The 13,657-nt window shown below is 38.0% G+C and overlaps 1 pseudogene; it reads right to left on the bottom strand.

The window, feature by feature from the left end:
- Positions 1-3,360: 3,360 nt before the first annotated feature.
- Positions 3,361-5,197, bottom strand: LOC127159976 (zinc finger BED domain-containing protein 4-like; annotated as a pseudogene).
- Positions 5,198-13,657: the final 8,460 nt, after the last annotated feature.

Raw genomic sequence — 13,657 nt, 5'->3', positions numbered from 1 at the left:
TTTGTTGGTTGTATGATGCCGATCACATAGATGTGACTATCATAAGTCAAAGTTATAGCGCCACCAACTGGCAGCAGGAAGTGTGTCATTTTCAAAATGCTTTTAAATCAGCCTCTTAATTTTACTCAATTTGCTTCAAACTTCATCAGAACAATGTCAAAACACGGCCGATGACAATCTGTAAAGGGGTCTTTGATACATTAAATGCTGTTGCCGTGGCAACGTGTCAAACTTTAACATTTGTTTCCTGTGCTTTTGAGCCACTTAATAAGCTTAGATTTTCATGAAACTCAACACACACATCAGTATTAATGATAGTTAGACACTGGCAAAGGCTCATAAATGGGCGTGGAGGAGGCGCTCTATAGCGCCACCTTTTGTCAAAAGTGGGGGGGGTTAGTTTTAGCTACAAACACCAAACTTGGTATGTACATCGGTCTCATCAAGCCGGACAACTTTCTAATTTACACCCATTAGCTGCGACCAACAGGAAGTCTGCTATTTCGATTTGAATGTGGATTTTTGAAAAATCTGGCTTTAAATAAATTCATACTCCTTCAAGCAGGAATAAGTACTTCACACCAAACTTTGTCAACATGATGCCAACATACTGAAGATGTTAAATTGCGAGCGGATTTGGGATATCTTGAACGGTTAATTTATGGTGATTTATTAAAGTAGCAGTAAAAATCATAACCGTAATTTTAAAATGCAGCATCCAAACACTTCAAAACTTTTTACATACGTAGAACTAGTCATTCTGAGAAATAAATGCTTACTTCCACTGATATAAAATAGTGTACTAAAAATAGGAAATTAAAAAACTATTAAACATCTGATCTCACTCTAACTCTCTGACTCTAACTCTGTGTGTGTGCGTTAAGTGTGTGTGTAAGTGTGAGTGTTGACAGTGGGGGAGGGTGGCTGTCAGAGACAGAGAGACAGAGAGAGACAGAGTGTATTTAAAGTGTATTATCCTAACTCTTCACAACTTTTTACATATGAAAAACAAGTCATTCTTAGGAAATATGTTTATCATATTTTCAGAGACCGCAAAAACATTTCAAATATCACACATATAAACTAGCAGATGAAGACTATAATACCAAGGATGAACACAAGATGACCTCACAGGATAAGGAATCTATTTCAGCTCATTCTCAGTCTATCAGAATGATGTAAAAGCATTTTGGGTAACACTTTCTATGAAGCCCAATACATTATAATGGTATTTATAAGGGATTATAATGAATGCATAAGGCATTATAAAAACCTTATATGTTATATCATCTCATGAATAATCATAACAACAATTATAATACATTAAAATTGGACTATATCATATTACATTTATTTTTTACATTATATATTATGTTTTATTTTGATGGTCAATTATGGTCAAAATAAGCAATTGTCCAAATACATGTGAACTAGCACTCCTTAGTTCACAACTTTCATTGCTGTAACCCTTCAATCCAAACTACCACAGGATTACTGTCTATGCATGTGCCCGCTGGGCACCATTTTCCTGATGCTACCGGCATGGCGATTGCGCTGGGGGCGAGGGCCCGTCATCGCTGCTTGCAGCTATATTTTTTTATTCTTCTTCTTCTTCTCCAAAATGAATCGCATTTTTGAGGGCCTAAACATGCACGAAAAGTCATGAAACTTTGCACACGCATCAGGACCGGCGAAAATTTACATCTGATATGGGTTTCAGAAGTGGGTGTGGTAAAATGGCTCGATAGCGCCATCTATACACTTTCAACGGAGTGCGCCTCAAGCTACGTTTCACGTACGTGTACGCAAATCGGTACACACATGTAACACACCAATACCTACAAAAGTCTCTTGGGGCAAAATCCGAAACCCAACAGGAAGTCGGTTATTTTTAATTTTTCCAGCAAATTTTGTCTCATTTTTGCATTTTTCATTTCCAGACGTTGTACTTGAACGAACTCCTCCTAGAGATTTATTCAGATCAACACCAAATTTGGTCAGTCTAATCTAAAGCCCTTTGTGGCGTTAAATTGCGAAGATCTTGAGTTTTCGTTGAAGGGCGTGTCCGTGGCGGTGTGACAAAGTTCGATGTTTCGCCATGGAAATAGATGATGTTGTAACTCAGCCATAAAATGTCCGATCTGCCCCAAACTTCACATGTTTGATAAGAGTCCTGGCCTGAACACATCTAGAGGCCAATATTCAGTTATTATCATAGCACCACCTGTTGGCAACAGGAAATGACTAATTTACACTAACTTAAACATGCAATGTCTGATCTGCCCCAAACTTCACATGTTTGGTAAGAGTACTGGCCTGAAGACACCTAAAGACCAATATTCAGATAAAATCATAGCGCCACCTGTTGGCAGCAGGATTTGTCATGTCTTACACTAGCTCAAGAATACTATGTTCAATCTGCACCAAACTACATATGTTTGATAAAAGTGCTGGCCTGAACACATCTACATTCCAATATTCAGTTATAGGCATAGCGCCACCAGCTGGCAGCCTGAAGTTTGGCACATCTAAATGACTTTGACATATTTCTCCTGTATTTACTATATTAAAAGCATATGGCCCACCATTTGCTGTTTTCCTGAAGCCACTGGTCGGCGGTGAGCCCGGGTGCGAGGGCCCTTTCATCGCTGCTTGCAGCTTTAATTGAAATTATAATTTCTTCTTCACGTTTCCGGGCTTTAGCTAATACACTTCCATAATTTCTTAAAAATTTACCAATTTCAAACTTCAATAATTCCCAGTTATTACAATAATCATTACTCTGTTGGGCTGAGGCCATCTGTCAAGGGAATTGTCTAAAGTAATATTAAAATCACCTCCAATTAAAATAAGTGAATTTGGGAAATTAGATAAACAATGTGTTAAGCGAATTTCTAATGTATCAAATAGAGGTCGACCGATATTGAATTTTACGGATACCGATAGCTAGGTTGGTCCGTACTTGCCGATAACCGATTAATTAACCGATAGTTTTTAAAATGGATACTGGATTAAAAAAAAAAAAACTAAATAAAAACACAACACTCCATGTAAAATAGTACTGAACTTTATTACAAAAAACAAACAAAAAAACAGTACTGAATCATGAAAATGTGCTATATGAAATAAATATGAATATATTAATAAATATTGAGGTAAATTAAAGACATGCTTTCAAACTGAAACAAAAAGTAACACTCGAAATAAATTTAAAAAAAGTTACATACAAAATGAATAATAAAAGGCAATCCAAATAACAACAAATTTGAACTTGTGAAACAGGAGAAACTTAACTAGTCCTGTTAAAGAACTGCAAGAGATTCAAGTGTAACATGGTCCAGTTCTAGTTCTAGCTCTATTTTAATACTCAAAGTTAAGAAGCCTCAAATTATAATGGAGAAAACAGAGCTGGTGTGCATGGTGTCCAGTGAGTCGGCTCCTCCTGGCTTCATAAAGCATGCCCACTTCACTGAACACCCTTTCACTAGGCACAGTGGATGGTGGGGGGCACAGGAATTTCTTTGCCAGATGTGCAAGTGTTTTAAATCTTGTTTCATTGTTTTGCCACCACTGCAGAGGCATGTCACTTCTTTCAATGACAGGCTCTGACAAATAGCACTCAGGCTCAGTCTCAAAGCTATACATCTCGTGAGAGACAGCTGTGGCACCAAGGACCCTGGCATACAGAGTGTCCACTAAAGTGGGCTGATGGATTTTCTGCTTCTTTGTCTCTGGATCCAAACCCTCATCTTGCTCAGGTCCTTCTAGTGGAGGGCATGGATCATCATCTCTGAGCTTGGCAAACTCTTCAGCTTCATCTTTTAGCCATTTTTTTCCTTTCTCAAGTGTTTCTTCAGATGCAAAGGCACGGGCCTTGTATCTGGGATCAAGCAGTGTTGCTAGGACAAGAATTTTTGTCTCCTCTGCTTTGGAAAACCGCCTTGTCAGACTGTCAAGCATGGTCTTGCGCAAAGTTTTGATGCCTGCTGAGGATGGTCCCTCTTCCCGCAGCATCAGCTTTAGAACAGACACACTGGGGATAATGCATGCTGCTGAAGTCTCAGAGTTGCTCATCTCCATTGTGACTTCTTCGATGGGAGCCAGTGTATCGATCAGGTTGCAGACAATGTCCCACTGTGTGGCAGATAAGCAGCTGATGTGGCCGTGTTCACCAGCATACACATTCAGTGCCCGTCTCTGTTCATACATTCGTTGAAGCATGTGAAGCGTTGAGTTCCAGCGAGTTGGGACAGCCTGGATGATGTTGTGCACTGGCACACCCACTTCCTCCTGAATGGCTCTCAGCCTCTGTTTTGCCAATACAGAATGGCCAAAGTGAGTTGCACAGCTTTTCAATATGGCAATAATGTCCAGAACAGCTCTCTGACTAGATAGGCCCTCATTTACAATGAGCTGAAGGGTGCGAGCAGTGCAGCTTAAATCAGGAAGTTCAGCCAGCCTCATTCCTTTTACCATGTTTGCTCCCCCATCTCTTAGGACAAGAACAACACGTTCTGTTGCGATATCCCAGTCTCCTAACATGTTAAGGAAGGTTTCTTGAATGTAACTGGCTGAGTGTGATCCAATCATAGGCTTGACATTTAGCACCACTTGCCTTCTCGACCAGTCCTCAGAAATGAAATGCCCAGTTAGGCTCATCAGGGACTCTGTAGCTCCAGACCAACGGTCAGTTGTGAACGCCATAAATGGGGCCTTGTACCTTCGTCACTTCACTTCTGATTTTTGTCAAAACCCTTGAGTAGGTATCTTCAAGCATTTTTGTTCTGTAGAACTTTTCATTTTTAATTCTGTACCTGGGTTCCATAAGGGACATGAGTCTCTTGAATCCAACATCTGAAACCACAGAAAATGGTTGGTTGTCAATGGCAATCATTTCAATGATTGCTGCATCAATTTTAAGAGACCTTGGATCTGTGTCCTTCCACCCTGTCTTGTGTTCAAAAAGTTGAGACACTGATGGCTGAGAAGGATCTTTCTTGTCCCTTTTTTTCTTTGCTTCTTCGCTGACTTCTGGATGGATGTGCTTTAGATGAGACCACATGTTTGTGGTATTTTTACTTGTGGACGTTGATGCCCCCATGCTGATGATTTTGTCACAGATATTGCACTGTGCTTTCCCTGGTGATACTTCAGTGAAATACTCCCACACTGGCACTTTCTTCAAAGCCTTTGCCATCTGAAAATAAGGAAAACATTAAAATATTGAAGATGAAATGTTAATAGATAAAATGAAAATGATCAAAACTTAATTTAAAAATATATTAGTAAATGTTGAAATTAACAAACAATAAACAATACATCTAAAGCATTTATTAACCTCAGTTAAATGTAATGTCACTGTAAAACATTAACCATTTCACATAAATCCAAAGTCATGCCTAAAGTGGTCATCTTTAAATGTCAGAGTATTAAATGAATGTTACATAATTATATAAATGTATATTATATGTGTAGTCTCCCACTATATTTGCTTCTATTTTGAAAACTTTTTTCTCTCTCCATAGGCAGAGGTTGACCAAACTGTTTGTGTAATCTGTTAACAACGCTCATTATATACCCGTCTTTTTAGGCAAGAACCAGATAATGAGTGTCACGTCATGAAATGGTTTTAATACAAAGGGAGCTGTATTACGTGATAACAAATGTAATAAAAACATTGTAAGTTAGGCCTATAATAGTAATGATTTCATTTCAAACAACAAATAAATTATATAGAGAAGGTGAGCAAAGTATCAACAGAGCTTTCTGAAACTCTGAATAAGTAAAACACTGCGTCGCAAAAAGATTCACTGTTTCGAAGCGCTCCAGTCGGATCCCCCCATCCCCCCGGCAAATCCACCGGGGTCAAGTGAGCCGCCATCTGGATTTTCTGCACGTCTATTAGTGGAATTACGGTACAGAGACAGGAAGCGGCCAAAAAGCTGACGAACATCTATATTTCAGCGGTTAAAAATTAAATGTACCCGAAAACAGGGAAAAAGTATTTACAAAACGTATTTATATTGTACATTATAGAAGATACACTTATATTACATTCGAATACATTATACTGTGAAGTTTTCTGAAAAAATAAAGTTTGTTAAAATACATTCTAACACTTAATGTTTGCTCCTTTTTTTCTACATGCATTATTAAAATTTCTTCAGAGTTACCATGAACATTTCCATAAATTATTTTTCTGAACAATCATGTCTCTATCTGTGTTCACGATGTTTTAGTGTAGAATTTGTACAGAAAATGAAAGGCAGTCTGTCACAATGCATTATATAACATATATATTGTTGCTTCTTGTCATTTCTGATGTGTCTTTTCATAATAATAATAACGATAAAAGGCAAAATGTTTTTTATCATTTATCAAAAAAAAGTCTTCAGAGTTAACAGGAAATTTTCTATTCATACAAAGTCTGTGACATTGCACAGACCATTCTTTCACATTTATACATGCATTATTTAAATTCCTTCAAATCTCACAGCAACATTTCTATTCATATTTCTTCAGAATGCCCAAGACTCTGTCTGTATCAAGTTTCATGAGATTTCAGTGAAGATTTGTACAGAAAATGAATGGCAAAGTCTGTGAATGGCAAAGTCTGTGACATTGCACTGACCATTCTTTCACATTTATACATGCATTATTTAAATTCCTTCAAATCTCACAGCAACATTTCTATTCATACTTCTTCAGAATGCCCAACACTCTGTATCAAGTTTTATGAGATTTCAGTGAAGATTTGTACAGAAAATGAATGGCAATTTGTCACAATGCATTATATAGCATATACAGGTGCTGGTCATATAATTAGAATATCTTCAAAAAGTTGATTTATTTCACTAATTCCATTCAAGAAGTGAAACTTGTATAATGCATACATTCATTCCACACAGACTGATATATTTCAAGTGTTTATTTCTTTTAATGATTATAACTAACAACTAATGAAAACCCCAAATTCAGTATCTCAGAAAATTAGAATATTGTGAAAAGGTTCAGTATTGAAGAGATCTGGTACCACACTCTAATCAGCTAATTAACTCAAAACACCTGCAAAGGCCTTTAAATGGTCTCTCAGTCTAGTTCTGTAGACTACACAATCATGAGAAAGACTGCTGATTTGACAGTTTCCAAAAGACGACCATTGACACCTTGCACAAGGAGGGCAAGACACAAAAGGTCTAAAAGAGGCTGGCTGTTCACAGAGCTCTGTGTCCAAGCACATTAACAGAGAGGCGAAGGGAAGGAAAAGATGTGGTAGAAAAAAGTGTACAAGCAATAGGGATAACCGCACCCTGGAGAGAATTGTGAAACAAAACCCATTCAAAACTGTGGGGGAGATTCACAAAGAGTGGACTGCAGCTGGAGTCAGTGCTTCAAGAACCACTACACACAGATGTATGCAAGACATGGGTTTCAGCTGTCGCATTCCTTGTGTCAAGCCACTCTTGAACAACAGACAGCGTCAGAAGCGTCTCGCCTGGGCTAAAGACAGCAAGGACTGGACTGCTGCTGAGTGGTCCAAAGTTATGTTCTCTGATGAAAGTAAATTTTGCATTTCCTTTGGAAATCAGGGTTCCAGAGTCTGGAGGAAGAGAGGAGAGACACAGAATCCATGTTGCTTGAGGTCCAGTGTAAAGTTTCCACAGTCAGTGATGGTTTGGGGTGCCGTGTCATCTGCTGGTGTTGGTCCACTGTGTTTTCTGAGGTCCAAGGTCAAGGCAGCTGTATACCAGGACGTTTTAGAGCACTTCATGCTTCCTGCTGCTGACCAACTTTATGGAGATGCAGATTTCATTTTCCAACAGGACTTGGCACCTGCACACAGTGCCAAAGCTACCAGTACCTGGTTTAAGGACCATGGTATCCCTGTTCTTAACCTTCTGGTTGTGTTCGGATTCCTGTCACACTTGTGGTGTTCCCGGTCAAAAATGACCGGACTCCAAACAATTGCTTATAAATCTGTCATTGTGCTATATTATCACCAAATATTGGATTCAATCTTTTTCTCAACTTGTTTTCTTTCATTTAGGACTGGTTTTGTGTTTCTATTTGCATCCGATTAATCGTAGGCCTTATTTATCCGAAAGTAGGCAAAACTGTACAAAATTACACAAAAACACTTGTGGTGTTCCTGGTCAAAAATGACCAAACTCCAAACAATTGCTTATAAATCTCTCGTTATGTTATATTATCACCAAATATTGGATTCAATCTTTTTGTCAACTTGTTTTCTTTCATTTAGGACTGGTTTTGAGTTTCTATCTGCATCTGATTAATCGTAGGCCTCATTTATCCGAAAGTAGGCAAAACTGTACAAAACTGCACAGTTACAAAATGGCTGGCCATTGAAAGTGAATGGGGAAGAATGAAAGTAAAAGAAACAACTAGTGTTCAGGAGCATTTTGTGCTTGCAAACATAAATGCCTTGGACCTGTGTGTGTATAGATTCATGTATACTCACGCTATCTCACACAAACTATTGTGAGTATTATATTTATTTCATCCTACCTTGGACTGCATGCAATATGCTTTTATGATAACTCTCTCTGTGATAAACCTCTCACACACTCACATGCTCAAACTGCCTTGTCTTTATCTTAGGTTTTGAGGCTTTCATGTTCTCACAGAGTAGATGAAAGTTTACAAATAAATGCTTTAGCACAGAGAGAGCGTCAGCTTGTTGTTTCATAATATTGTCTCAGTTTGACAGTGTCAGTGTGCAGGATATATAGAACTAAAATAACAGATTTGGTTTGTTGTTCCATGAAATGTTATAATGCAAATAATCTTAATGTGTTCTTTTTTTGTTTGTCACAATGGTCAGATTTAACAGAAACATCATAAGTGTTACTTTGTGCCCCTTTTTCAGAACATGAAATCATTTCAAAATAAAGATCCTGCTTTTTGTGCTCTTCCCCATTCACTTTCAGTGACTGGCCATTTTTGATGAGTGTGACTTTGTGCAATTTTGTACAAAATAAAAGCATTTAAAAGCAAACTTCCTGATTAAACATTGAAGCACACTAGTGTGAGAAACAGTGCAAATTTTCATAATTTTTCTTCTCATATTGTGAAAATTATTCACAAAAAATGCTTTTTTCATTCAAAAAATTAGGATCCTACTTTCAGAAAAATGAGGCCTACGATTAATCGGATGCAAATAGAAACACGAAACCAGTCCTAAATGAAAGAAAACAAGTTGACGAAATGATTGAATCCAATATTTGGTGATAATATAGCATAATGACAGATTTATGAGCAGTTGTTTGGAGTCCGGTCATTTTTGACCGGGAACACCACAAGTGTGACTAAGTGAAATAAAAGCCACAAAAAGTTACGAAAATCTTATACCCTGTATGAACAAAGTCAGTAAGTTTGAGTCCAATGCGATAACGTTAACTATTATTTCCAGGAAAAAGAAAATCTTTTCCGGGTCAATTTAACCCCATAGAAAATCTATGGCATTTGTGAAGAGGAAGATGTGATATGCCAGACCCAACAATGCAGAAGAGCTGAAGGCCACTATCAGAGCAACCTGGGCTCTCATAACACCTGAGCAGTGCCACAGACTAATCGACTCCATGCCACGCCACATTGCTGCAGTAATTCAGGCAAAGGGAGCCCCAACTAAGTATTGAGTGCTGTACATGCTTGTACTTTTCATGTTCATACTTTTCAGTTGGCCAAGATTTCTGAAAATTCTTTCTTTGTATTGGTCTTAAGTAATATTCTAATTTTCTGAGATACTGAATTTGGGGTTTTCATTAGTTGTCAGTTATAATCATCAAAATTAAAAGAAATAAACACTTGAAATATATCAGTCTGTGTGGAATGAATGTATACATTATACAAGTTTCACTTCTTGAATGGAATTGGTGAAATAAATCAACTTTTTGAAGATATTCTAATTATATGACCAGCACCTGTATATTGTTATATTCTCTTATATATCCTTCAAAGATGTTGATGCCGATAGCTTTGTGGGCAGCACTGTCTTAGGTTCGAATCCCTACTCGGGGCCTTTCCTGATCCCACCCCCATGTCACTTCTTGTCATTTCTGATGTGTCCTTTCATAATAATAATAATAATGATGATAAAAGGCAAAATGTCTTTTATTATTTATCCAAAAAAAGTCTTTAGAGTTAACAGGAAAATTGTAGAATTTGACAGAAAATAAAAAGCAAATTATTTTTTTTTTTTTCTTTATTTATATACCGCCTTTAACAATACAGAATTGTGACAAGGCGGCTGTACAGTATTAAATAGGAAACAGTACATCAACAATGCCAAAGGCAACATTAAACACTCACATTATAGGTAAAGGTAGTTAATCAAAAACAATAAAATAAAATGCAATATTGTGTTAAGAGAAAGTGTCCCCAACTAAGCAAGCCAGAGGCGACAGCGGCAAGGAACCAAAACTCCATCGGTGACAAATGGAGAAAAAAACCTTGGGAGAAACCAGGCTCAGTCGGGGGGGCCAGTTCTCCTCTGGCCAAAGTTCCCGTGGTCTTGTGCCGACAGCCGTCTAGGTGATGTGGTCTTTAATGTGGATCCGTCTCTGGGGCTCATCTAGTTGATGTGGACTCCGCTGACATTCAGGGCTGTAGAGGTCGTCTCTAGGTGCTGATCCACTGTCTGAGCTGGGTTCGGACTGGATCCGGGCGACTGCAGTGACCATCTGATCTGGATACGGAATGGATCTGGTGGTTAATGTGACCTCGGAATAAGAGAGAAACAGACTAATATTAGCGTAGATGCCATTCTTCTGACGATGCACGAGTACATTGGGTGTTATGGGAAGTGTTCCCGGTTCCGGTTGACCTAATTAGTGCAGCCTAACAATCCTTTAACGGATTTGAATTATAAGAATGTGGATTTGTTATGTGTAAGCAAGGTTAAAGAGATGGGTCTTTAATCTAGATTTAAACTGACAGAGTGTGTCTGCGTCCCGAACATTGTAGGGTAGATTGTTCCAGAGTTTGGGTGCTAAATAAGAAAAAGATCTGCCGCCCGCGGTTGATTTTGATATTCTCGGTATTATCAAATTGCCAGAGTTTTGAGAACGCAGCGGACGTGAGGGACTATAATGCGATAAGAGCTCACTCAGGTACTGGGGAGCTAAACCATTCAGGGCTTTATAAGTAATTAGCAAGATTTTAAAATCTATACGATGTTTAATAGGGAGCCAGTGCAGTGTAGACAGAACCGGGCTAATATGATCATACTTTTTGGTTCTAGTAAGAACTCTAGCTGCTGCATTTTGGACCAGCTGGAGTTTGTTTATTAAGCGAGCAGAACAACCACCCAATAAAGCATTACAATAATCTAACCATGAGGTCATAAACGCATGAATTAATGTTTCAGCATTTGACATTGATAGCATAGGTTGTAGTTTAGATATATTTTTGAGATGGAAAAATGCAGTTTTGCAAATACTAGAGATGTGGTTTTCAAAGGAAAGATTACCATCAAATAGCACACCTAGGTTCCTAACTGATGACGAAGAATTGACAGAACAGCCATCAAGTATTAGACAGTGTTTTAGGTTATTACACGCTGAGGTTTTAGGCCCAATAACTAACACCTCTGTTTTTCAGAATTTAGCAGTAAGAAATTACTTGTCATCCAATTTTTTAACTCAACTACACAATCCATTAGTTTTTCAAATTGGTACGTTTCGCCAGGCCGCGAAGAAATATAGAGCTGGGTATCATCAGCATAGCAGTGAAAGCTAACACCATATTTCCTGATGATATCACCCAAGGGTAACATGTAAAGCGTAAAGAGTAACGGCCCTAGTACTGAGCCTTGTGGTACTCCATACTGCACTTGAGATCGATATGATACCTCATCATTTACTGCCACGAATTGATGGCGGTCAGATAGATACGAGTTGAACCATGCCAATGCACTACCACTAATGCCAACATAATTCTCAAGTCTATTCAAGAGAATGTTGTGGTCAACAGTATCAAACGCAGCACTAAGATCCAGTAGCACTAACAGAGAGATACAACCACGATCGGATGACAAGAGTAGATCATTTGTAACTCTAATAAGAGCAGTCTCAGTACTATGGTACGGTCTAAAACCTGACTGAAAATCCTCACAGATATCATATTTCTGTAGGAAGGAAGATAACTGTGAGGATACAGCCTTTTCTAATATCTTTGACAGAAATGGGAGATTCGAGATAGGTCTGTAATTAGTTAATTCGTTGGGGTCAAGTTGTGGTTTTTTAATTAGAGGCTTAATAGCAGCCAGTTTGAAGGTTTTGGGGACATATCCTAATGACAGTGATGAATTAATAATATTTAGCAGAGGATCTATGAGATCTGGAAGCATCTCTTTTAGTAGCCTAGATGGAATAGGGTCTAGCATACAAGTTGTTGGTTTAGATGATTTAACAAGTTTATACAATTCTTCCTGACCTATAGTAGAGAATGAGTTGAATTGTTCCCCAGGAGATCTATAGCGCACTATCTGATGCGACTGTAATTGACGGCTGCATAGTGACAATTTTGTCTCTAATTGTATCGATCTTAGAAGTAAAGTAGTTCATAAAGTCATTACTGCTATGCTGATGGGCATAGTCAGTGCCTGTTGGTTCTTTATTTTTTGTTAACTTAGCCACTGTATTGAATAAATACCTAGGGTTATGTTTGTTTTCTTCTAAAAGAGTCGAAAAGTAGTCAGATCTGGCCGATTTTAACGCTTTTCTGTACGATAGGGTACATTCCCGCCAAGCAGTACGAAAAACCTCTAATTTTGTTTTCCTCCAGCTGCGCTCCATTTTCCGGGCTGCTCTCTTTAGGGCGCGAGTGTGCTCGTTATACCACGGGGTCGGACTATTTTCCTTAATCTTCCTTAGGCGCAGAGGAGCGACCGTATCTGGAGTCCTGGAAAAGAGAGAGTCAATAGTTTCTGTTACATCATCAAGTTTTTCTGAGCTATTGGACATGCTGAGGAATTCAGATAAGTCAGGAAGATTACTTAGAAAGCAGTCTTTTGTAGTAGAAGTGATGGTTCTACCATACTTGTAATAAGGAGTTGAATTTACAGTTTTAGTCATCTGGAGAATACACGAGACTAGATAATGATCAGAGATATCATCACTTTGCTGCAGAATCTCAACGCCATTGACATCAATTCCATGTGACAGTATTAAGTCTAGAGTATGATTTCAACAATGAGTGGGACCTGACACGTGCAATGTCAGACTTTGCCATTCATTTTCTGTACAAATCTTCACTGAAATCTCATGAAACTTGATACAGACAGAGTCTTGGGCATTCTGAAGGAGTATGAATAGAAATGTTGCTGTGAGATTTTAAGGAATTTAAATAATGCATGTATAAATGTGAAAGAATGGTCTGTGCAATGTCACAGACTTTGTATGAATAGAAAATTTCCTGTTAACTCTGAAGACTTTTTTTTGATAAATGATAAAAAACATTTTGCTTTTTATCGTTATTATTATTATGAAAGGACGCATCAGAAATGACAAGAAGCAACAAAATATATGTTATATAATGCATTGTGACAGACTGCCTTTCATTTTCTGTACAAATTCTACACTAAAACATAGTGAACACAGATAGAGACATGATTGTTCAGAAAAATAATTTATTGAAA

This window comes from Labeo rohita, unplaced genomic scaffold, assembly GCF_022985175.1.
Source record: "Labeo rohita strain BAU-BD-2019 unplaced genomic scaffold, IGBB_LRoh.1.0 scaffold_270, whole genome shotgun sequence".
Lineage (NCBI taxonomy): Eukaryota > Metazoa > Chordata > Actinopteri > Cypriniformes > Cyprinidae > Labeo > Labeo rohita.
Note: the sequence above shows the minus strand (reverse complement) of the source record. Positions and strands in the feature narration are given on the sequence as shown.